General features: G+C 46.4%; 1 protein-coding gene and 1 long non-coding RNA gene across 8 annotated transcripts in view; one reads left to right on the top strand and one right to left on the bottom strand.

Moving 5' to 3' along the window:
* The window catches only part of LOC141585410 (uncharacterized), a 34,669-nt gene extending 20,224 nt beyond the window's left edge, over positions 1 to 14,445 (bottom strand). The window contains exon 1 of the long non-coding RNA XR_012518854.1: positions 13,830 to 14,445. This is a non-coding gene — a long non-coding RNA (uncharacterized LOC141585410). The remainder of the gene's footprint in view (positions 1 to 13,829) is intronic.
* Positions 13,140 to 24,114, top strand: part of DGKG (diacylglycerol kinase gamma) — a 209,015-nt gene continuing 198,040 nt past the window's right edge. For 2 of the 7 annotated variants that reach the window (XM_003926986.4, XM_074404671.1), the window contains exon 1: positions 13,141 to 13,490. The gene's annotated coding sequence lies outside the window, so the exon portion shown is untranslated. Of the gene's footprint in view, positions 13,491 to 24,114 lie in introns of all 7 variants that reach the window. The other 5 variants (XM_003926985.4, XM_010337689.3, XM_003926984.4 and 2 more) reach the window with 3 other exon arrangements.

Here is a 24,114-nt window from a genome sequence, read left to right as displayed (position 1 = left end):
TCTCAAAAAAAACAAAACATATTTTTAGGAAAGGAACAAGGACTGATAACTACTTAAACTTCCAAATGAAGTAGTTCAAAAATGTGTGGAGCATAGGAAGGAGTAGGAAGAGGTGAAAAATGAGTCAAAACAAGGTAAGCAGGGGCCAGATCACAAAGGATCTTACAGGTTGGGCAAAGTAGTTTAGGATTTTATATTGAAAGTATCAGTGAGATTTTAACAAGATAAAATCACGGAGAGTAATATGATTTGATCTGTACTTTGGAAAGCTAATTCTAGCTGCAGGATAGAAGGTGTAGATTAGGAAATTGGACTGGCACAACAATACTCGTGGCATGGAAAATGGCCAGGAGGCCAGCACAGCTGTCCAGGGAGAGAGGATGCAAGTCTAAACGAAGGCAGGAAGTACAGCAATGAGGAATCTTCCTCTCTCGCAGCGGATTTGGAAATCAACAAAAAAGTAAAACCAATTGTCATTGCTCAGGGACTCAAGGTGGAAGGGGGTCCAGGAGAGGAAGAAGGAGGCCCAGGAGAGGGGAAGTCTCAGCCAACCCCGAGGTTCCTAGCTTGGCTGAATTTGCAGAGACTCAGAGCCATACATATTCTAAGGAAAAGAACACAGAGAGATGCACATTTCTGGGGCACTAGGATACAAGTTGCATGTGGGACATGTTGAGTTTGAGGCGCCATTTTCAAATTTTCCATTTAAGGACATGGAACCCAATATGATGGAAACTACTGGGCAGACCCTGTCTGAGGAGGTCACCTCCCCAGGTCCCATTTCTGGGAAGATGAACAGCCAGAGTAGCCAAGACAAATATTTGTTTATCCCTCCAGTTTGACATTTTTCCTGGGAAGTCCTTTTGGAGGCTATAGCAGCTATGGTTGGGTTGAGAAATTCTTCTAAGTTTCCTACTAAGAAATCTCACTCACTGTACAGAACACCAAAACCTACCATTTCTCTTATTTGGCCCTCACCCTCTAGGTATGCTGGTTACAGATATGCTTTTTCTATGCTGGTTTCAGGCATGGAAGGGGGAGTGCAGCAGCTCCAACAGAAGGGAACAGGTGTGTACACCTGCGGAAAGAGGCCAAGGATGACCCCAGATGACCGCTGCTACTTCGGGAGGAAAAGCCACAATGATGGGGAGAATATCAGGGAAAAGCATAAAGATAAATAATATGCAGGGACAATAAAGTAGAAAAAGAAAACATGACAAGCAACAAAGAAATCCCCAAAGTGGGATTTCTGCAATGGGAGAGAAAAAGCTAAGGGACCTCAGAGTTACCTCCAGAGGATGGCTTGGCACAGCAGAAAGAGCACAGACTTTAGAGCCCTGTCATCTTTGGTTCAAATTCCAGGAGAAAACGGTCATGTGACTTTGGCCAAGTTGCGTCTACTCTCTAATGCTCAGTTTCTTCTTCATCTGTAAAATGTTTATACTAATACCTTCCTTTTAGGGTCAGGATGAGAACTGGCCCAGGAAGGTAACCAGTGCGGAGGAGGGGATGGGTTGATGTCAGTAGTTGTTACTGCTCTTTTTCTTCCATTTTTCCTCTTCCAGCGGCTCTTGGGTTGGTTCCCCCTGCCTCACAACTACAGGAATGATCCTACATCCCTCGGGGGCACTCTGGCCAAATGCCCGCAGCTCTAGGGGGACACTGATCACAGAACATCCCCTGGACATATCTCCCTGCACAAGGAGCTCTGGGGCCCTCTTGGTTTGTGGAAAAAAATGAGTTTGGCATCAGTTTCTCTGGATTTTGAAAACATCTGGTGATTATGAGGAGAAGCAACAAGGTGGAAGGAACGTGGGTCCTGATGCCCAACAGGACTGAGTCTGCTTCCTGCTACCGCCACCCCAGGGGTGTGACCTTGGGCAGCTCATCTCACTTCCCAGGTTTTAGGGTCTTCTCTCCCGTAAAGGGTGATTGTGAGACTGAAATGGCATAGGAGAGAGTGCCTGGCGTAGGCACAGGATGAGTGTCTTCATTCTTTTCCTTCCTTTCTTCTCTGTATCTTTGAGGTTCCAGAGAAGATTAGAAATTAATTATAAAACTGCATAGGACTAAATGGCATCAATCAGTTTCTTAAATTACCATTAAATATAATTGTCAGCAGAAGACAGCCAAAAAACATGCATCCAGAATCCAACAAAAGGAGCTGATTCTTACTTTGCAGATTGATGGCAAATTGGCAGAGTTCCTATTCCCCGTCCCCACTCCCCTTTTCTTAATGCCACAGAGGTGAGGTAACATCAACACCCAGGCCACAAAAGCAAATATCTCAGTGTATTCATTTTTCTAGTTTAATCCATTTCAAATATGAAAAGCAGGTAGTCATCTATAACAAACTAGCCCAATGATCATTTGTGCTTATCCACAACTCAGCTTTGGGAGTTCAGTCTGGCACTCCTCCCCACTCAAACACAAGAGGATAAACAGCACATTTCTACTCTTTATTTCTTATTATTTTTTTCTTTTTCTTCTTCTTTTTTTTTTTTGTCTATGCTCTATTTCTATATTAAGCAACCATGAAAAGATCATGGAGTCACAGCCCACATTTCTATAATTGTAATGAACAAACATGGGACGAGTAAAAAAAAAAAAAAAAAAAAAAAAAAACTCAAGCATGCAGTGATGTACTTCAAGTTTTCAAGTTTTGCCTCAATTCCTGAGGAGGAAGACACAAGTTTATTTTTCTCCACTGACGGTGATATTTCTGGGAGAAACATACGAAAAGAGCCATGTGGCCGGCAGTCCCTAGCCTCCGTACCTGCATGCGCCGTACGAGAACCCACCATCTGAAACAAGCTTACTGTGATTTTCAACATGGTGCCACAAACCATCACTCCCAGCAACTCATTACGGTTTCTACTGACGTATGCAGTGAAGGACAGGAGTCACTGCGAGAGCCCCCAGGGAATGTTCAACCATGACCTTGGCGGAGGCAGGGGTAGGAAAAGTCGGCAGACCACTCATGTTAGAACCAGAAGCTAGGTTGCATCTCTTGCTCATCCCTATGTTAGTTTCTACAGGGCATTAGGGGTGGAATGGTATGGTAGGACCAATGTTGTTCTAGCAAATATTTGGCATCAGCTCTGATGGGTAGGGGAGAGTCCTGATTTATAGCATTTGCAGATTTCTGTGCCATAAATACTCCCACCACGGCTGGCTTGAAACTAGCACCGGATGTCACTGGATGCAGAAATCGGGAAGAGATGAGCACCCCTGTCTCCAGCCCACCACTTGGTAGGGCCCTGGGACCACCGCTGCCTGCAGTTGTCAGTGGGTGGTACCGTGTCTCAGAGGGCAGATGGAAGGCCTGGACTAGACTTCAGGACACAGATGGGGCACCACCATCTGTCCCTGAGAAGTCCTGCCAGCCACCTTGTTGGCCTCCCTGCGCTCCTCTCTCATGGATCACTTGTGAGGCCATAGTGTTACCGTATGTCCACATGCCAGTCCTCCCATGTAAATGCAGGGCTCCATTCTCCCACACTGACACAGTTCCTGGAAAAGTAGGCATGTAAGGAATGTTTGCTAAATAAAGGTTTATTGACTGGGTGTTGGAATGAATGAGTGAATGCTCTGCGGGAGGGGAGGAGAGGAAACAAGGAAGCTGCCATCACTCATCTGCAAAGATGCCTTGCAAAAAAAGAGTTAACACTCGAGGCCAGGAGTTTGGGACCAGCCTGGGCATCATAATGAGACTCCATCTCTACCAAAAGAAAATTGTTTGTTTGTTTGTTTGTTTTAATTAGCCAGGCATGGTGTCACATGTCTCTAGTCTCAGCTACTCAGGAGGCTGAGGTAGGAGGATTGCTAGAGCCCAGGAGCTGCGGCTGCAGTGAACTATGATCACACTATTGCACTCCAGCCTGAGTGACAGAGCGAGACCTTGTCTCTAAAAAAATTTGTTAAGGATGGGATTTTTTTTTTTTAATATCAGTGGACACAACCAGGACCAAAAAGAGGAAGTGGCAGGGGAGTAGGTTTAGATTCTGAAGAAATAGAGCTCGTAGCTCGTACAGGCTACAGAATGCGGGGTCCTCCCTGTCTTCCACCTTTCAGTTAGCATCCTCTGCCCTCACCCACTTGAAAAATCACCCTAGTCCATCTCCCCTGCCTCTACACCCTAACACAGGGAAAGGAATTTTTTCTATTGCTGCAAATACCAAGGGAGCTCTGCTTGTGCAATCCCTAGCCCAGCAGAGGTTGGGAACATTCGAAGTAATAGAGGTTACCGTCCAGATGCTTTTCTCTCATTATATAAATGCAAAGCCAGGCATGATGGCTCATTCCTATAATCCCAGCACTTTGAAAGGCCAAGGTGGGAGAATCACTTGAACCCGAGTTCAAGACCAGCCTTGGCAACATAGCGAGACCTCATCTCAAAAGCAAGAAAGCAAGAAGGAGGGGAGGGGAGGGGAGGGGAAGAAATAAAGAAAGAAAAGAAAAGAAAAGAAGAAAAGAGAAAAGAAGTTAGCCAGGCATGGTAGTGTACACCTGTGGTCCCAGCTACTCTGGAGGCTGAGGCTAGAGGCTTGGAATTCAACAAGAAAGCAAAACGAATTGTCATTGCTCAGGGTCTGAAAGTGGAAGGGGGTCTGGGAGAGGAGAAGGGGGCCCAGGAGAGGGAAAGTCTCAGCTAATCCCAGGTTCCTAGCTTGGCTGAATTTGCAGAGACTGGGAGCCATACATATTCTAAGGAAAGGAACACAGAGAGATGCACATTTCTGGGGCACTAGTATACAAGTTGCATGTGGGACATGTTGAGTTTGAGGCGCCATTTTCAAATTTTCCATTTAAGGACGTGGAACCCAATATGATGGAAACTACTGGGCAGACCCTGTCTGAGGAGGTCACCTCCCCAGGTCCTATTTCTGGGAAGATGAACAGCCAGAGTAGCCAAGACCAATATTTGTTTATCCCTCCAGTTTGACATTTTTCCTGGGAAGTCCTTTTGGAGGCTATAGCAGCTATAGCTGGGTTTGAACCCAGGCAGTCAAGGCTGCAGTGTACTGTGATCACACTACTGCACTCCAGCCTGGGAGACAGAGTAAGACCCCATCTCAAACAATCAATCAGTAGAATTCTTGGTAGGCGTTTGCCATTTCTCTTTCATTCTCCCTCCACAGACTGTTGAACTCTCTCTTCTTTAGACTTTCATCCCACGCTATCTTCTTACCACTGACATTTCCCCTGTGTGGTCTGTAATGTTTGCTCCACCACCCTGAACCCCTCAGAGACAGAAAGCAGCACCCCTGTCTGAATCTCGTGGCCAGCATGGCATCTACTCGTTGGCAGTGTCCAAGAAGCATTTGTTAAGTGATCAAACTCACAAATGAGAGGGAAAGAAGTCTACTTTCTACACCTCTAATTTATATATCCCTAATTGGCAAAACTCCCAGAAACACCTAGAAACAATTTACAGAATAAAGTAAGCTATGACACTGGCCAGAGAGCTGTGAGATGGTGATTTGAAAAAATTCAGAGCCCCTAGTCTACATCCTTCTTGGGCCAATTGTAAAAATCTTTTTCTCAGGAACAAATAACTACAAAAACTTTAAAATACAGACAGTTCCCTACGTAGGAACACGTTGTATTCTGCAAATTTATTTATGAAATTGTTGTTTGAAAGTCGGAATACACTTTCTCATAGAACTGTGTTCAGAAGAGAAACTGACAACATAGCTCCAACTCGAGAGATTAGCAAAGGAAAGTAATAGGAAGCACTAATGCTATAAACTGTGGAATCACCCTTTTCTTTTACGCATCATAAAATAGACATATGGAATGTGTCAGACTACACTGTAACCTTTGGACAAGGGGCAATACTGGGAAACAATGAAATGAAATTTTCCATGTTTTTAATTTACTTATTGTGAATGCTGATACTTGGGGAAAAAGCGTGCTGTATTTGCAGCAGCTGCTGAAGTCAAAAGGGATACCTGAAGAGATGCTTAGACCGGGCTGTCATGCTCAGACTTCGGGGGTGAGTCACCTGCAGGGCTTGTTCAAAATGTAGATTTCTAGTCTCTCCCTCTAGGGAGGAGGTACATTCAGTGGGTCAGGGCAGAGCCCAGGAATAGGCATTTTAACAAGCATGTGGAAAAGTCTGACCCAAGCGATGTGAGGACCACACCTATTGAGCATCTAGCCCAGAAGAGATGTCACGTCACTTCCGCCTGGGCTGAAGGCTCATCTCCTGAGACTGCCTCTGTTTGGTAGGGAACCATGCCTCCTCTCTCAGTCTCCCATTTTCTTCTCCAGTGGGAGAAGAGAGCAAGTAATGATCCGTCACTTCACAGGCTATGTATGGGTCAGGGATTTAGGTAAGCATAGGTGAGAGAATAAAGAGATCCCATCACCCATTCAACAAACATGAGGGCTGAGATGCAGCTGGTATTCTGGTGGTTGAAATAACAACAACAACAAATTTGTAGGGTGAAAAAATAGTCTCTGTCCTGAGGACTGCTTTCCCAGGTAGTAACTCCCGCCAGTAGCAGCTACCCCACTGAAACTCCTTATGGGATAGGATTAATAGCATCTTCTTAGGATGTGTGTGTAGAAAATGCTAAATACATTATAAATACTTAATAAATGTTTATTTCTATTATTTTGTTGCTCTACAACTATATTAAAATCTACTTGGAGAATTCAGACAAGGACATAAAAAAATATGGCCCAAGCAACAATAAGCCAGTTTTATAGAATGCAGTTCAATTTGTTCACAAGTGCTGTAGAATGAAAATTAAAGCAAGCTCAGTGTGAGAGAAGCTCTCTTAGAGGAAGCGCACAGCACACTGTGGCTTCTGGTTTCTAATAGTGCCTCCACCGCGTACAGCCTGGGAGATCCCGAGCCATCCACTTCTGTGTAAAGAGAGGATGATGGTTCTGTCCTCACAGCGCTCTTGAAAGGATTAACATCAAGTCTGCGTGGTGCCTGGCTCACGATAGGTGCTCTGTGAGAGGAAGTTCTTTAGCAAGATTTGAAAATGGGAATAAACCTTCCTGTAATTGTAGAATCTTGGAGCCAATAGGGACGTGTAGTTGTCTTCTTTAAATTCAGTTTGATATGATTGATTCCCTACTATTTCCAATACTCTGTGGGTGATAGGAAAACAATTAAGATGTCATCTAAGGAGGATAAATTGCTGTTCCATGGATGGGACGGGGCAATGGGTATGAAGCATATACAAGTAATTGTAATACAAGGCAGTCTGTTGTAAGTACTGGAATAAATTATAAACAAGTTTCAATGGAAGTACAGGAGAGAGGATAATTAACTTCAACTGGGTGAATTTAAGAGGCACTAGACAGGGAGCAAGAGAGGGAGAAAAAGGCAGTTCTCCCAGCCGTGGGAGTAACCTGAGCAGGATGGGGGAGGGCAGGTGCAAGGTGTGTTTGGAAGACGTAGCCAGGGAGCATGCATGCCCATGTTCTTGAGAAGTTTACTGGAGGGCCAGTGGATGAGTGAGCTGGGACCAATATTTGTTTATCCTTACAGTTTGACTTCATGGAGGGTCCTGAATGCCATTTTAAGGACTCTCTATTAAGGCAGTAATAACAATAACTCCATTTATTAAGAACCTACTGTGTGACCAATCCTATTGTAGCCTGTTTATAAATGTTTCATCTATCTTCCGTAAAAGCCTATGCCTAATTATTATTACATCCATTTTACGGATGCGGGATCGAGGCTTTGAAGGATTTGAACAAAGCGAGGACTTTGGAGTCTCAACTCTCAGAAGTTAATCTGGCAGGAGCAAATAGGAAGAACGGATAGAAGGAAATGCTAGCACTTGGGGCTCCCTCAGTTTCTAACATGTTGTGACATTTTGTCCCTCAAAATTGGTTAACAGGAGATAAAGAAGTGACCAGGATTTCTAAAGATAGACTGATCCTTTCAAACGTTTTGTGGGCTGGGCAGACTTTGAAGTGAATGGTCATTTGTGGAGCTAGAACCTTTTCCTCTCTGTGGCTCTTCCCAGCGTCCCCGGTGAAAAGTTTCCCCTCCAGGGACAACAGTGAAGAATTCCACGGCAGCGTCTTCTGACCAGACATAGCAGAAAACAGACCTAGAGTAATGTAGTGAACCCAAATTAGCCTTTTTACAAGCTCATTAAAGCATAAAGTTTAACATCCTTTGCCCAAAATACAACAGAAAGAAGAAAGCCTCCTTCTTTGGCTCCCTACTCACTCATAGCTCCTTCCCCTCTTTCTACCATTTGTCTCCTGATAGGCAATCATCAAAGCAGGATCTTGGATGGGTAGGTGTGTCCTTCATTGTCAAGTAAACACAATCAAAGTTCCTGGGAAATCCACTGCAAGCAACTCCAGTGAAACTGCAGAATTCCAGGCGGGGGGCAGATTTACACTCTGGTGGTCCCGAAGTCCGCCAGCTCCTTTCATTTTAAAATATTACTCTCTTTAGGAACGTGGAGACAGAGTTGCTAACCTGAATTGCTGTTTCTTAGGAAGCAGACATGTTAGCAAGTAGTATAATAATTGGGCTTTAAAAAATAGACAACCTTAATAGAACAGACTATCTTTAACAACTATATTTTACATTTTTGCATAGTGCTTCTAAAACACTTTCAAATAAGCTTCTCCATTTAATCATTACCCTGGGGTGCATGGATTACTATCCCCACTTTGCAGAAGAGGAAATTGGGGCTTAGAGACTCAGATCTAGCTCTTTTGACTCCGTCTAATTCAAAATGATCTATATATTATTCTGAACCCTGTGGCTTCTCTGTTGTGCTTTTCTTCAAGCTTATCAGTTGATACGGTGAGAATTTTCCCAGCTTGCCTTGTGGAGGGGCCCCACTTAGGCAAGGGGCAGTACTTAAAAGTTGTCCAGTTGCTAGTACTTAACAGAGTGCCAGAAAGGGCTGTAGGAATCGTTTCCAGCCCCCTTATTTTACTGATAAGAAACTCTAAATGCCTACATCCCCAGGGCTGGATCCCAAAGCCCATTCACAATGCAACTGTGACCAGGAGTTCTTGGTTCTCCTGTTTCCAACCCACAGTCTCACAGTCTCACTCCACCACAGCCTTCACAGGCAAAGGCAAGAAGAAAGTTAAGGTTAGGACTTGGCTAGTATCTGTTCCCATCCTGTCATTATTTGGTAAAATGGAAAGATCCTATTAATTATGAGATCATAAAATATTAGGTGGAAGACAGCTTGTAGATCATCTGGTGCAATTCTTTGTGTTCTGTACATGAGAAAAGTCAGCCCTAAAAAGGCGAGCAGAAACCCCCCAGCCCAGCCCACCTTGCTGAACTCAGCTATGCTCCAAGTGTCTAGTGCTGTTCACCCAGCTTGTCAGAGACAGTGGGACTAGAAATTTCCAGACACAGGTACCCTGACTCAGCCCTCGCTTTGCCTTGGCAATGCAGCTCAGGCATCAGCTTCTGGCTTGGATGATGTGTTCCCAGAGCAACATGGTGAGTGTGAGCTGCCAACATTGAAGTCTCAGGGAATGTAAAGTGTTGAACTAGTTAAACATCCAAAAATGCCCCATCTCTCAGAAACAAGAGTGACTCATCACAGCGCTTGAGCTACAACTGGGAATGGCATTAGGGTGACTGTGGGGGCTAAAAATCCACGCTCAGAAGCCCCCAGCTTCCTTTCCTGTGGCCCCTTGTTCACAGGTCTTTTCTCTGAATGAGAACCAACACAGACACGCTCCACTGCCAAACCCAGCCCTCCTCCCCCATGAAGCCTGCCTTGACTCTTTCAGCCCAGAGGAGGTCTCTTTTCTCAAGCCCTGAGAATCTCCCCTGTACAATTTGGCTTGATTCCACACTGTCTTTCATCGCTTTTTTTTTTTTTTTTTTTTTGAGATGGAGTTTCGCTGTCGTTACCCAGGCTGGAGTGCAATGGCGCGATCTCGGCTCACCGCAACCTCCGCCTCCTGGGCTCAGGCAATTCTCCTGCCTCAGCCTCCTGAGTAGCTGGGATTACAGGCACGCGCCACCACGCCCAGCTAGTTTTTTGTGTTTTTAGTAGAGACGGGGTTTCACCGTGTTGACCAGGATGGTCTCGATCTCTTGACCTCATGATCCACCCGTCTCGGCCTCCCAAAGTGCTGGGATTACAGGCTTGAGCCACCGCACCTGGCCTTTCATCGCTTCTTAACCATTGGGGCATTTGGTTTGTAATGACACGGATTGCAAAATCTTTGAGGGGTAGAACTAAGCTTCCTCCTCTATACCCTACAGTTAAGTCTCAGAATGTCACCACAGAGCAGAGACATGCTCAGACTCACGGATAGTCCTGACTTCAAGACTCTTTCTGCTTTCTCTTACGTTTACACATACAGCAAATGTTTCACTGTAGCTTCAGCCATCTACAATAAAGAGCTCAGTTGCAGGGCCTCCATCAGCCCAGGCAAATTAGAGAGAAGTCATCCTTCGCTCTAGGCAGACATGGCCCTACCAGGTTGTGTGGCATGAGTTGGATTTCAGCCCCTTAGCTGGGTGCCCTGCGTGGCGAGCCACATAAACCACCTGGGCTCTGGCTCCTCATGAGAGCAGCACCAAGGACTCCCTCCCCACAGCACTCCATTCTGATAGAGAAAGCCTCCCTTGGGAAAGCTGGCATCAGACCCTTCCCAGCTCATTTCCCGTCAAAAACAAACAACAAAATATCCACACCTGCCATAGCTCCTCACCATGGGACCCAAGGTCTATGCTCCCAGAAGAGCATTTGGAGGCTCCCACAATACTGCCCCAGCCTTCCTTTCTTCTGCTGGGAAGGCCCAAAACTCATCATCAATTGTCTTACTTTTCTGCTTTTGCTTTCTTCCAGCCTAGATTGCCCTTGTCCTGTTGATCTTTGCAGAAGATCTCTATTCCCCTTTAGAACCCTATGCCAAACCCTACCTCCTCCATGATGCCTCCATTAGCACTAATCGTTCTGGGTGCTTCTTCCCACCCCCTCCCTCTTTGCCTTCCACATTGCTTCAGCCTCTATTCCCACCCTTTTCCTCCGTGTTATTAGCATGTAACTCAGTCCACACAGCCTTCTCTGAACTCATCCTGCAGCAACCCAGATGCTTCAGGTGGCTCCATCCTGAGCTCCCAAAGGAATTCATTCACAAAGAAATTGGTGAACAATATTGCCTTTACAAATGATTTCTTCCATTGGACCAGAGACTGCCATGGCCCACCCCACAGCAAACTATTTACCAATCTTTGCAAGTATCTCCCCTGTCCAAATCCCTGCTTGGCAACTCCGTCCTCAGAGTTCCTCCCCTCTCATTACTCTTCCCCAGTGTGCTGTCAACCAGGCTGGGGCTCCACGCTCAGTCTCTGCATGTCTTCCCCGTTTGCTCCATTCAACTCACTTCCTTCCTGTCCTAATAGGCAGAACAACTTAATGTTGTCCTAACTGCTACTTGCAAACATGTGCCCCAAGTCCATTACAATGCTCAAACACAGGGTCTCCTTCAGTTTAGCCTTCTTTAGGAGTCAGGAATAGACAGCCAGAATGTTTTTCTTGTGACACGTATGTGCATTTTCCTCCAAAGAGCCTGCAGCCACAAAAGCAAAGATTGTGTCTTCCACATCCACGCGACCTAGCACAGTGAAAATATACACAAGAAACCTGTGTTCACGGTTCTCCTCGTCCATTGACAAGGACAGTTCTAAGCCCTTTCTGTCTCTCAGTTCCTCTTTCCTCCCAAGTAAGACCCATGACTGGAGTTAAGGGGAAGCACCTGAAGACAGAGTAGGAGTTTAGCAAATACTTGTAAAATGAATGAGTCCGTGACTGAAAAGGAAACAAGAAAAGATAAAAACAAACTTGGAGGGCACCCTCACCAAGATGATTTCAGTCTAGCTGAAGGGAACCTTGAGAACCAACCCAGGGTGATAGAAGCAGGTGTGAATCCCAGAGGATAAGAGAAGCTGCACACACAGGTTGTGGTATCAGCTGTGCCTTCATCACCCTGTGACCTTAAGGAGATCTCTCAGCTGTTTCTCATCTGTCTCACCAGCCTGCCTGCAGATAACCCAATATGGACACCACCCAACAGGGTCCTCAGGGCTGTTTGACCTCCATGTTTGAGGCTTCTTCCCCAAAGGCGCAGACGCCCAGGGTCCTTTGGTGCCTCCACACTCTGCAGAAAGCTTTTCTTGCCTACAGTGCTGGCCTGGGGACCTTCACTGCCCGCAGGCAGAAAAGAATTCTCGGCTGTGGAAACGGGTAAACTCCACATATTTTACAGATGACAGTCTCAACTTCGAATGACTCTAAATGTGGTGTGAAATGGACAGAAGTCATCCTGCTGTGTGACATGCCTGAAATAGTGTCACCACCACCATCACCCCCGACGTGGACACGCCGCACGTCATGGAAAGAGAAGCAACAAGTCACAGTGCCTTGGCCAGTGTGGCTCCCCTATTCCCCTCCCCCCCCCCCCACCTCACCCCAGCCCCTTTTCTGTGCTTATCTACGTTTTTTAAAAAGGAAGGGATCTATTTGCTCTGCAGGAATACAGTCCATGGTCACCTAAAGGCAAAGGAGAATGGGAATTAAACACTCCCAGGGCCCAGCTAAGCAGGCTGTGCCAGTGGCCACCATGGCTACCAGGGGAAAAGCTTTTCAGGTTGAACGGCCACCAATCCACTGCCTCCAAGGTCAAGGTTGTCACAAATGTCCCCCTGGACAGGGCCAGTGATTTGGAGTCTAGAGACACTGAGTTCCTAGGAAACGAGGAGAACTTGTTGATTCTACGTTTTTATTTGTTCTTCCATTTGGTCGGGATATTAAGGCAGCCTTGACCCGAGTTCAGAAAAGGAAACACTCAGTCGGTATTTGTTTGTCAAACAGTTGCCCTTCGCCTCCGGGGACAGGGAGCCTCTGGTACCCATCACTGCGGCACCCTCTCCGCACCCCTAAGCCTGTAACTCCTCCTCCCAAGCCGAAGCCCTGTCAGTAAGAAACGTCCTGATGATGCCCGCGCCCAAGTTGCACCAAAGGGGGTCAGGCTCCCAGGGAGCGGACGGACCCACGTTCGTGTGTGCGCACGCGTGTCCATGTGTGGGCGCGCGTGTCTGTGTGTGCCGTGCGTACGCGCGCGCGCGCCGGTGTGTGTGGCGGGGGCGGGCTCAGCGCCCGGGGGCAGGGCTCCGCAGTAAGAGTGGCAGCCGGACTTGCCAGGCTGCGAGGGGCAGGGCACAGAGCCGCAGTGCCGTAGTAGCGGGCCACGGCGATAGACGGCTTTGGAGCTGCGGAACCCTGAGCACAGGTGAAGACCCCGGCGCTGCCACCCGCAGCCTGGCCGCTGATCTCCGCGGCGCCCACTCGGGCTGCGTCCCCCTCCCCCGAGAGGGCCGCGCGGGCGGGAAGACGCCCAGACGCCAGCTTCGGTCCCCCTTCTGTCTCTCGGTTCCTCTTTCCTCCCAAGTAAGGGAATAAACCGCGAGGAAGGAGCGCCCCGGGCCACCGCGCGACCAAGTGTTGCCGAGTGAGGTAAGACGGCGGCCGGCGCGGCGGAGGGGGTCCCGACTCCGGGACCGCCGGGTGCAGCAACTTGGAAAAGGAGGGCAAAGCGGGAGCAGGTCCCGCGGCCAGGGAAGGGGCTGCGGCCAAAGCCACTGCGCCCACCCCGACAGTTCCACCTGCCGCAAAGCCCCGCAGGAAGGGGCGCCCTGCTCGAGGGGTGCAGGCTTGGGGAAGGCACAGGGTGGGGCTCGGCTCTCTCTGCGACTGGGAGGCCCCCTCAAGCCTCCAAGCTGTGAGGGTGGGGGGCGGCCTTGCTCCAGGCAGTTTGCTGAAGCAACTGGTCGGATTTCCGCCCTCTGGACTTACCTTGGCTAGTCGATATCCAGTTCGCGCTCCAGGCAGTCGGAGAAGCGGGGGCTGCTTTTTCTGTCTGGCCGCCAAAGCCTCCTGCTGTCCCGCGGGGTTCTAGGACTTTGGGGGCACGCCACCAAGCCCCGGGGCAGGGCGACTTAAAGGGAAGCTGAAGAGAACACGGACGCCTCGGAGAATACAGGGGAAGGGTCAGGAAGAGAATCTAAGGTTGATGTGTGTAGTCCCGGAGTCACAAGATGTGTCCGTGTGTGTGTTTGTGTCTTGAGAGGTGCGTACCCAGAAATCACCTGTGGGGCTTTCGCAGACTCCACCGGCCCACCTGCCCTTGCCTGGTCTGAGATTTTCTTCGTCTGAGGGAGTGGACTGTAATTAGGGGAAGGGGCTGTGGAGTTCTAAAAAGCCCTACAGGTGATTTCACTTGCTGCCCGCATCCCCGCCATCACTGCAGTGGAAAGCGTGGGACCAGAGCTAGAACCACTACCCAGATGGGAGTGATCCAGCTGCGAAACTCAGGGCGGCGGTCGAGACCCCCGCCCCCCCACCACCCCGGTGCCCCGCGCGGCGGGAGGGTCTGCTGCAGCGGGAGGCGATTTGTGGCTGCGCCGCAGTGGTGCCCGGGAGCTTTGTGAACCCGTGGGCGCGCTCTCCCGCGCTGCGCCGCTGCCTCCCCGGACTTCATTTGCATACGATGACCTCTCTGTGGAGAGGAGGGCCTGGGAGGGCTGTTTGTCATTCCTTTATTTCGGGGGCTTGGGGGACGACACTTTGGATCTGGAGCTGAACGCTAGGGGAGTCATGATGAGAGACAGCAGTCAGGATACAGGAATGGAAACGGCCCCTCTGGACTGGATGGGGTTATCAACTTTGTTATTTTGGTGCTTGGGATTCTCTGTCTGTAAAATACAGCTGGCAGAGCCACTTGCTGGCGCACAGGGCACAGGGCACCCTGGTTGTCAATGAAGGAAATTAGATCATAGAGGGCAAATGTCAAAGTTTGGTCACGAAGCCAGGCACAGACACACAACGCGTTATACTTTATGTCCCTCTCATTGCAGCCATGTGTCTAACCTAGGAAGGGACTTCACTGTTTGTCACGTTAAAAGGCTACATTTGTTGGCGATTCCAGTCCGAGTATAAATTCTACTCCTTAAATAAAGCGGCTGCAACTAAGCTAACTTCCCTGTCTACTCCTGATCTATGACGTTTTTGACAATCACCGTTAACGTCTGTCTCCATCCAGCACTATAGGCATTACTACAGGTATTTTTCTGGGAGGGGTTTTGGGGTGAGAAGCTAGCAGATGAGTCTTTCCCCCCTTAGAGTTTTATGTAGCGGTTGGTTCAGATCAACCAAGACATGGGGAGAAAACAGTAAACATCAGCGCGTCTTGAAATCTAGACTCTCAGAGACGGGAGTAACTACGAAGATCATCTGTTCCAGCTCCCCCAACTGCTCCAACTCCCCACGCAGCACCATCAACAGATGGCAAGGATCCCTCCAACCCAGGCACTCCCAGAGGCTCAGGCTGTGCATGTGTGAGCCTCTGAGAGGAAAGAATCCAGAAGGCAGAAACTCTCCCCTCTCCTACTGATGGGAGTTGGTGGATGCTGGCCCCACCTCCTCCCCTGAAAGAGAAGGTGGAAAAGGGTAGGGAAGTACCCTTTCTTTATGGTAAATCTTTAAAGCTTTTAAAATATATCTTATTGTATTACATCATTATGATGTACTCTTTCAGTATAAAAGTAATTCATGTTCATTGCCAAAAAATTGGGAAGTTGAAAAGTATACAAAGATCAAATAAATCACCCAAGATCCTACCACTCGATCCCACACGTTAATATACTGGCATATTTCCTTTCCATCTATTTTTATGCCTTGAAATCATACAATCCACAGAGAGCCTGCATTTATTAGGTGCCAAATAAGTATACTTTGCATGGTGTTAAATTTTATATTCGTTATGTCCTTTAATCCTCAGGAGTCCATCTGAGGTGAGTATTGTTATTATCAATCCCATTTTTCTTGGGTTGCATTTTTCTAGGGTTCTAAGAGTGCAGGAGATTTGCCCATGTTACATAGCTAGTATGTAGCAGAATCAGGCTTCAACCCCAAGCTGACTGACTCAAACATGCAGCTATTGCTTCTCAGCTTTTTTTCTTAATTAGCGTTGTAGCAAAAGACCTTCGTGAACATGCTTTTCCTGGCTGTATGTTATTACACTGTCAGTTATTTAAGTCGCTTCCTGTCTTCAGCAACTACAGACAACTCTGGCAAAGTCTTTACTGCACACATTTCCCATTACTTCCTTTGGAGAGATTCCTAGAAATAGATCACTAGGTCAAAGGACATGAATGTTTTCAGGCTCACAGTATACATAAGAAGCCATTTTTCAAAAAGCATTCACCAATTTGCGATTCCATTAACCAGAAGCAACTTGGCCATAGTTAAAGCAGATGACCTTTAGGAATTGAAATAGGCCAAGGCCTTGCACGACCAAGCCACATCACATGAGCATTCTCCAGTCTCACGGAAGAAGGGATCACACATATCACCCTGCTTTATACACTCAGGAGTCATTATGGAAACTATACAACATAGAGCTATACCTATTTTTATGTGAGCAAGTATCAGCTGCAGAATTCTCTAGCCAATGTCACATACTAACTTTGAACAAAGGAAACCATCATATAAGATATATAAATATGTCTAATATCCCACTTCTCCATAAAGTCATTATAACAGCACTCACTCCTATGAATGTGCATCATGATCACAGCCAGATTCAGCAAGCTTAATTCATCAGCAACAGCTTCTTCACATACTGGCCATAGTCACAGAGTTGTTTGTACCAAGTATCAGAATTCCACAACCAAACTGTAGTGAGAGCTGATTTCACTTTATAAATAACAGAGTTTCTCTGGCTTAAAAAAAAAAATCAAGGCTAGTAACTATTAATAGTAATAAAACAATTTAAAAATAAGGTTATACCCAGCTGGGTGCAGTGGCTCATGCCTGTAATCCAGCACTTTGGGAGGCCAAGGCGAGCAGATCACGAGGTCAGGAGATCGAGACCATCCTGGCTAACATGGTGAAACCCTGTATTTACTAAAAATACAAAAAAAAAAAAAAAAAATAGCCGGATAGGTGGCAGGTGCCTGTAATCCCAGCTACTCAGGAGGCTGAGGCAGGAGAATTGCTTGAACCCAGGAGGCAGAGGTTGCAGTGAGCTAAGATCACACCACTGCACTCCAGCCTAGGTGACAGAGTGAGACTCCAGCTCAAAAATGAAAAATAAAAATAAAAAATAAGGTTATATCCATCTTAAAAAAAAAAATTGTCCTCAGGTAGAAAAAAAAATGTGGCTGGCAGAAGAGAGATTGAATCAAGCAATACAAAACCACACACACACACATACACCACACACACACACACACAGAGAGAGAGAGAGACAGAGAGAGAGAGAGAGAGAGATTGATTCGAAGAAAAGAAGTTGGCCCTAGCTATGAGTTATTCCTAGAGCCTTGTTGATCTTCAAGCCACCTCTGCCCCTAGCAGTGTGTTTAGTAGCCCTGGAATATAATTTGTTGTTGCTCCCACACTGAGATCAGTTTATGCAAGATTCAGCTTAGGTTCTGAAACATCCTTCAGGGAAGCCCTATCCTGTGCATAAGCTTACCTCACTATGGTGAAGTCACTTATTTGCATTTCTCCTGCTGAACTGTGAGCCCCCTGAAGGCAAAGACCATGCCTAATTGTTTTTTCTATCTCTAGCACCTGAGATAGTACCAATCCATAATCAATAATTAAATATGATGGATGAATAAATAAGAGAATTTTCCAGGTCCTGTACTGGAGGCTTTATGTGCCTTTCTCTTTCAGTGCACCTTTATTCTGCTCAGGCTAGTCAGTCCCAGAAATGCACCTGAAAGGTGTCTAGAGCTGTGCTCTCTGTTTCCACACGTGACTATTTCCATGTTTAATTTTAGTTTATTAAAATTAAATGGGCTGGCGTGGTGGCTCATACCTGTAATCCTAGCACTTTGGGAGGCCGAGGCAGGCAGATCATGTCAGGAGTTCGAGACCAACCTGACCAACAGGGTGAAACCCCATCTCTACTGAAAACAAAAATTAGCCAGGCTTGGTGGTGTGCACCTTTAATTCCAGCTACTCAGGAGGCTGAGGCAGGAGAATAGCTTGAACCTGGAAGGCAGAAGGTGGCAGTGAGCCAAGATGGCGCCACTGCACTCCAGGCTGGGGGAAAGAACAAGACTCCGTCTCAAAAAATAAAATAAAATAACAAATTGAATTAAATTTAAAATTCAGTTCCTCAGTCACACAAGTCACATTGCTAGTGCTTAAATGCAGCATGTGACTTCTGGCTACCATATTGGAGAATGCACATATGGAAGATTTCCATCATTGTAAAAAGTTTAACTGGACTTTGCTAGAGTGTGAGCTTGGTGCAAGCAACGTGTGTGTCTGTGTCTGTTTTGTTTTCCACTATACCCTCTGCACCAGCACAGAAGAGATGAGGGAGAAGAAGGTAAAGGAGGGACGGTGGTAGTCAGTGTTATGGTGATAATAGCAATAGCACTTACTGGGCACTGACTCTGTGTCCCATATTGTGTTATGTTTTGTACATGCATGACTTCACCTCATATTCACATCACTACATGCCTGGTATTAATCCCACCTCACCGATAAGGAATCTGAGTCTCAGAAATTTTAAGCAATTTGACTGTGGTCACAAAGCTGACAGGAGAGTCTGAGATTTAAACTCAGGTCCATGTGATTTCAAAGCCTTTTCTCTTCATTTATCTTCCCTTTTTCTCTTGGGACTTTTGCTTTGCTGCCTCAATAACTGATAACTGCTGTGTGTGGTGATGTGGGTTAGGATTGCCTTGATCTTGGCTTCTCCGGAAATCATGGAAAGGAGACTTTTGAAAGCTTTCCAAGAGAAATGATGAGTATCATTTGTGACTCTGAATGACATATCAAGAGTGGGAAATTTTGCTCATGGCCTCAAGAGAACCTGTCCCTGGAGGGGTGAGGGAGGGAAAAAGGAACCTACCCACAGTGTGGCTGGACCAGAGGACCAAAACCTACGAGAGCAGACCAGTCAAACACCATAGTCCATGCCTCTCCTCAGGGAGTCCTGAACCAGCTCTCAAGATCTCGCAGCCCCATCATGGAGCAACTTGGCTCTCAACTCCCTGCCCAGTGCCCTTTCCATGACTCCTCCCTACCTTGAAGGCCATTTGCTCCAGTGGCCTCACTATTATTATCATCACTCCTGTCCCAGTTTTCTCTAATTTCTTTATTCTTAAAGAATGAAGTGCAAAATTTCAAGGGAGTCCTAATCAGCATCGAGAAGACTGAAATTACCACCTCCTCATTCTATTTCCTATTTCTGTTAAAACTCGTTAAGGTCTAATTAAGAATCTATACCATTGACACCTGTTGAGCTTAATATCAACTGAAGTAACCCAATTCTCTTTTAAACTTGCTCTTGAACCGCACTGCCCACCTGCATCTCCTTGCCTTCACCCCAGACAGTGAACACCCCCCACAGCCACTCTAGAGAGAGACTGTGCCTTGTTTCTCATTTTATCTTATTCAGTTCCGTCTGTCTTGCCAACTTGCCCAGATATTTCTGACTGTGATTCTATCATCCAGGATATTTACTGTCCCTTTCAGCCAGCTTCCTGCCATCCCTGATTATGATATGCATGACCTCCTCGTCTAAGTCATCAATAAAAATAATGAACATTCTAGGATTCTGAGGCATTCCACTGTATGTTCCCTAAACATAGATATTAATTCAATAATTAAACAGCACTTAAAACTTTATTCAACTTTTTGTACTGTCATCAAGCCCATATTTCTCCATTTTTTCAACATTATTAGAGGAATCTTATCAAAGGTCTTGACAAAGGTAACATATTCTTCATCACTGGTATTTCTTTGATCTTCTGTCCAATAATCTTGTCGAAGAAGCAATTTTGTTGGTCTGATGTAAACTAATTTCAGTGAACCTATGTTGTTTCCTTGAAATCATAGCTTCAATCTAAAAGCTCATTCCACATCCCATTCCAGAATGTTTCCTGGAATTAACATCAGTCCCTCAAATTAGGACATTTTTATAAATTTTCCCATTTTAAAAAGTAGCACTGTATTTCTCATGAAGGTGATGGTAGTGGTGGTGGTGATGGTGGTGTTGGTGGTAGTGGTGGTGGTGATGATGGGGGTGGTAATGCTGGTCGTAGGGTGGTGATGCTGGCGGCGGTGGTGGTGGTGGTAATAGTGGTGGTGGTGGTAGGGTTGATTATTGTAGTGGTGGTGGTAGTGATGGTCAGGTTGGTGATGTAGGAATGTGATGGTAGGGGTGATGATGTGGGATGTGGTGATGGTGGTAGTGGTGGGGTGATAGTGGAGAGATAATGGTGGTAAGGTGATGGTGGTGGTAGTTATAGTGGTTATGGTAGTTGTGGTGGGTGACAATAATGGTGGTGATGATGATCGTGGTGGTAGTGGTGTTGATGGTGGTGGTGGTAGCAATAGCCATGATGGTGATGGTGGTGGTGATCATGGTGATAGTAATAGTGTTGGTGGTGATGGTGATAGTGGTGGTGGGGGGTGACAATAATGGTGGTGATGATCATGGTGGTGGTAGTGATGTTGATGGTGGCGGTAGCGATAGTCATGATAGTAGTGGTGGTGGTGATGATCAAGGTTAATGCAGTGGTGGTGGTAGAGGTAGTGGTGATGGCAGTGGTGTTGGTGATGGTATTAATGGTGGTGGTGATAGTTGTGGAGGTAATGGTGGTGACAATGATAATGGTGGTCAGGGGCAGGGTGATAATGGTGATGGTAGTGGCTTTCTTACTCTATGATTCTGAACAAATTAAGGAGCATGGTCTAATTACCTCAATTGCACACTGTCTCTGCACTCTGGGATGTTATTTAATTAGGATAAGAGATATATATTAATTTGGGGCAGATCTAAGAATTTCTAGCGTCATGGAAAATGAGATCAGAGAAGGAGCCAAGAGAGCATCTGGTTCTAAGCCTTCATCCTGAGAAATAAGGAAACCTCCATCAATAGAAGTGTGCTACCTAGGGTTACCAGCCAGAACAGGAGCCAGGGTCTTGACACTCTGACCAGCGCCTTCTCCAGGGCATAACACCTATTTTCAATTTCTTTTCTGAAGAAGCGTAAGCCTTTGTTTCCTGCAAAAATATCCATTTCTCCTCTTGGAATTCACCTCTTAAATCACTGATGCTTCCGTGAAAGTTAAAGATTCTTTCCTGGAATCATGATGTGCTAGGGAAAAGAAAGAAAGAGCTTAATGGCTCTCATTTTCCAAGTGAAAAATGGAGGTACCTAGAAAAGTCTGCTGTGGCAAGAACAGGGATGGAAGAGAAAACCTCAATGGCCGCACAGCAGCTGACAAAACCCAGACTTGCCTGCCAAGTTAGTCATTCGGGTCCATCACTCCTTTCTGTGTGGTTTGCATAGGAAGTTTTCTCCTCTCCTGGGACATAAACAGTGTTGTCTACACAGAAACCAAGTTTTCACTTTGCTGATGGCTGATCTGGTGTGAAAGTTCCAAGCAGCCAGAGGTCAGTGAGGCCATTTTGATCCTTAGATGCTGAAATGCTGGAAATGTTTTGACCTAAATGTTTCCATTTCCTACTGCATTTCTCCACCCCTCTGCTCTGAGAACAGTGGTTCATAGTACTTCACCAGCTCCTTCAGTGCCCCTGCCTTGCAGTTAAAGTAAATAGGCCAGAGAAAGCTCTTTGCAACTCCCAGAAGGCCAGGGTGTCCCTTCCTTGGGAGCCACACAAAATGGGTATGCTCTCATCCAGCCCTCTAAACTCCCCATCCTAAGGTCTCATCAACAATGATGTTCCTGATCCCCAGAACCTGGTGTAAACATATTCACTGGCAGAAGTCGGTCTCTTCCCTTTTCTCATGCCAGCATGTCGAGCAGACCTGGATATCACAAAGTGATCTTTCTCCACTATTAGGAAGCCAGTAGCCATATATTTGTCCCTATAGGGGAAAAAGTTCCATTGTGCCCCGAAGTCCACACTGTTCTTTAATCCCTAAATTATGTGAACATAGCAATGCTCTCCTGAGGCTGCTCCATCATTTAACCAGTATTCAATCAGAAAATATATGTTGAGCACCCACTCCACGCTGCTCATAGGACTCATTTCTGGTGATAGGACCAACTGGGTTCCCAAGAGCTGAGTGGAACAGTCAATCTTTTCTTTTTTTTTCCCTTTTCTTTTTTTTGAAATGGAGTCTTGCTCTGTTGTCCAGGCTGGAGAACAGTGGTGCGATCTCGGCTGGCTGCAACCTCCACCTCCCAAGTTCAAGTAGTTCTCTTGCCTCAACCTTCTGAGTAGCTGGCATTATAGACATGTACCACCACACCTGGCTAATTCTTGTATTTTTAGTAGAGACGGTGGGGTTCACCCTGTTGGTGAGGCTGGTCGTGAACTCCTGACCTCAGGTGATCCGCCCTCCTCGGCCTCCCAAAGTGCTGGGATTACAGGAATGAGCCACCACTCCCAGCTAGAGTCAGTCTTTAGACGAGAGTCAGGGGAGGGTCATGTTCCCAGCCTGGGAAGAAGGTACTGGACCTGGGAAATCTGGTAATACTCTCTGGAGTAGATGAGCTTGAATTGAAATTTAAAGGATGCATGAAGTTAAGTGAAGGAGTGAGGGTAATAAATTCTAGGTAAAGAGAACCATGTAAGTAAGCAAAGGCAGTTCTTGTTGTCTATACTTCAGTGTTGCTGGAGGAAAAACTGTGAGGTAGGAAGTTATGGGAGATGAGTCTGGAAATGTGGGCAGGAGCTGGGCCATGGAGGGTCCCATTTGTCATATTAAAGTGTGGATATTTTTTCTTGTAGCTGGTGATGAGGGGAGAGGCACTGAGAACTCCTAAGTGGGGACTGATGTCGTCATGTTTTAAGATTAGAGCAACCCCTCAGGCTGCTGTCTTGGAAGGAGAGAAGATGGGAAGTAGAGCTACCCTTGAGAGGCTTTTGAGGGAGTTCTAGGGAGATGAAGGCTACAGCAGTGGCAGTACAGGTGGAGTGGGGGCAGAACCGGGAAAGAACTTGGAACTGAGTGTATGTGAGGGGGCTGACGGAGGCAGAGAAGCCAAAGGTGGCCACCAGGCTCCTACACCTGGGAGGATAGTGGTTTCATCGACCAGGAAAATAGAGGAACAGGAGCAGGAGTGGGGTTAGATAACGAGTTCAGTTCAGGTTTTAACCTCATATTAACTTGAGGTTTCAGTGAGAGATCCAGATGGAGATGTAATTGGATAGATGAGCTCTGTGGCTGGAGGCCCAGATAAGGAAGTCCTCAGTGCAAGTGGTGGGTGAAACTGTGAAAACTCATGAGATCGGGGAGAGTCGATTTTCATGTATCTTGATCAATGTATTGCCAGTATCTGAAAGATCCATGTCAAGGCAGTCCATGCCTATCTAGTAAGGAGAAGAAATGTCTCATAGCATTGAGAATCTGGGCTTGGCAACCGAGCTGTCCTAGTAGCCATTTATTGACTCAGACCAGTGTCCACTTCTGCCATGTGAATGGTCAAGCAGGAGGGTGTTTTATAGAAACACTTATGCTCATCTTCCACATTAGAGCTCACAGATTTGTAAACATGGTCTTTCTCTCTAAGCCAGTGGTTCTCCACTCTGTTTAAGCACTAACATTGCCTGGAGGGCATTGAAAAAAATAGCAATTGTGGGTCCCACTCCCAGAGATGCTAACCTAATTGGCCTGGGGTCAGAGCTTTGGCCTCAGTACTTTTTAAAGGTCTCCTAGTGCTACCAACTACACCAGTGTTCAGAAGAGTTAAGAACCAAGAACAGAAAATTTAGTGACTTCTCAAATTACAGAACTTTTAATTCCTTAGCTCCTCTGGAAAATCTCCTATGTGTGCATTACAGCTTCTCTAAAAACCACTTTAAGGTGTCAGAACCTAAACTGGATCTGCACACCAGCCACGGTCTTGCTTGCATGGAATCCTGATTTTTGTATTTAATGGGTATTGCTCCTTCACGCCTGCAAGGCTGATGAAAACGTTGTCAAGTCTCCTGCACTTACATCCACTGTCTACCACATTTCTCTGAGTTACATAACTAATGTACCTGTCAAGAAGATGTAAGAATCACCTGCCATGACTTCTTCCTGAACCTTGGTTAGTTCCAAGGGATCGTTTCCTTCTCTTTTAACTGCTCACAAGTC

The sequence above is a fragment of the Saimiri boliviensis genome, chromosome 8 (assembly GCF_048565385.1).
Source record: "Saimiri boliviensis isolate mSaiBol1 chromosome 8, mSaiBol1.pri, whole genome shotgun sequence".
NCBI lineage: Eukaryota > Metazoa > Chordata > Mammalia > Primates > Cebidae > Saimiri > Saimiri boliviensis.
The sequence above is the reverse complement of the archived record's forward strand: the minus strand, read 5'-3'. Positions and strand labels throughout refer to the sequence as shown.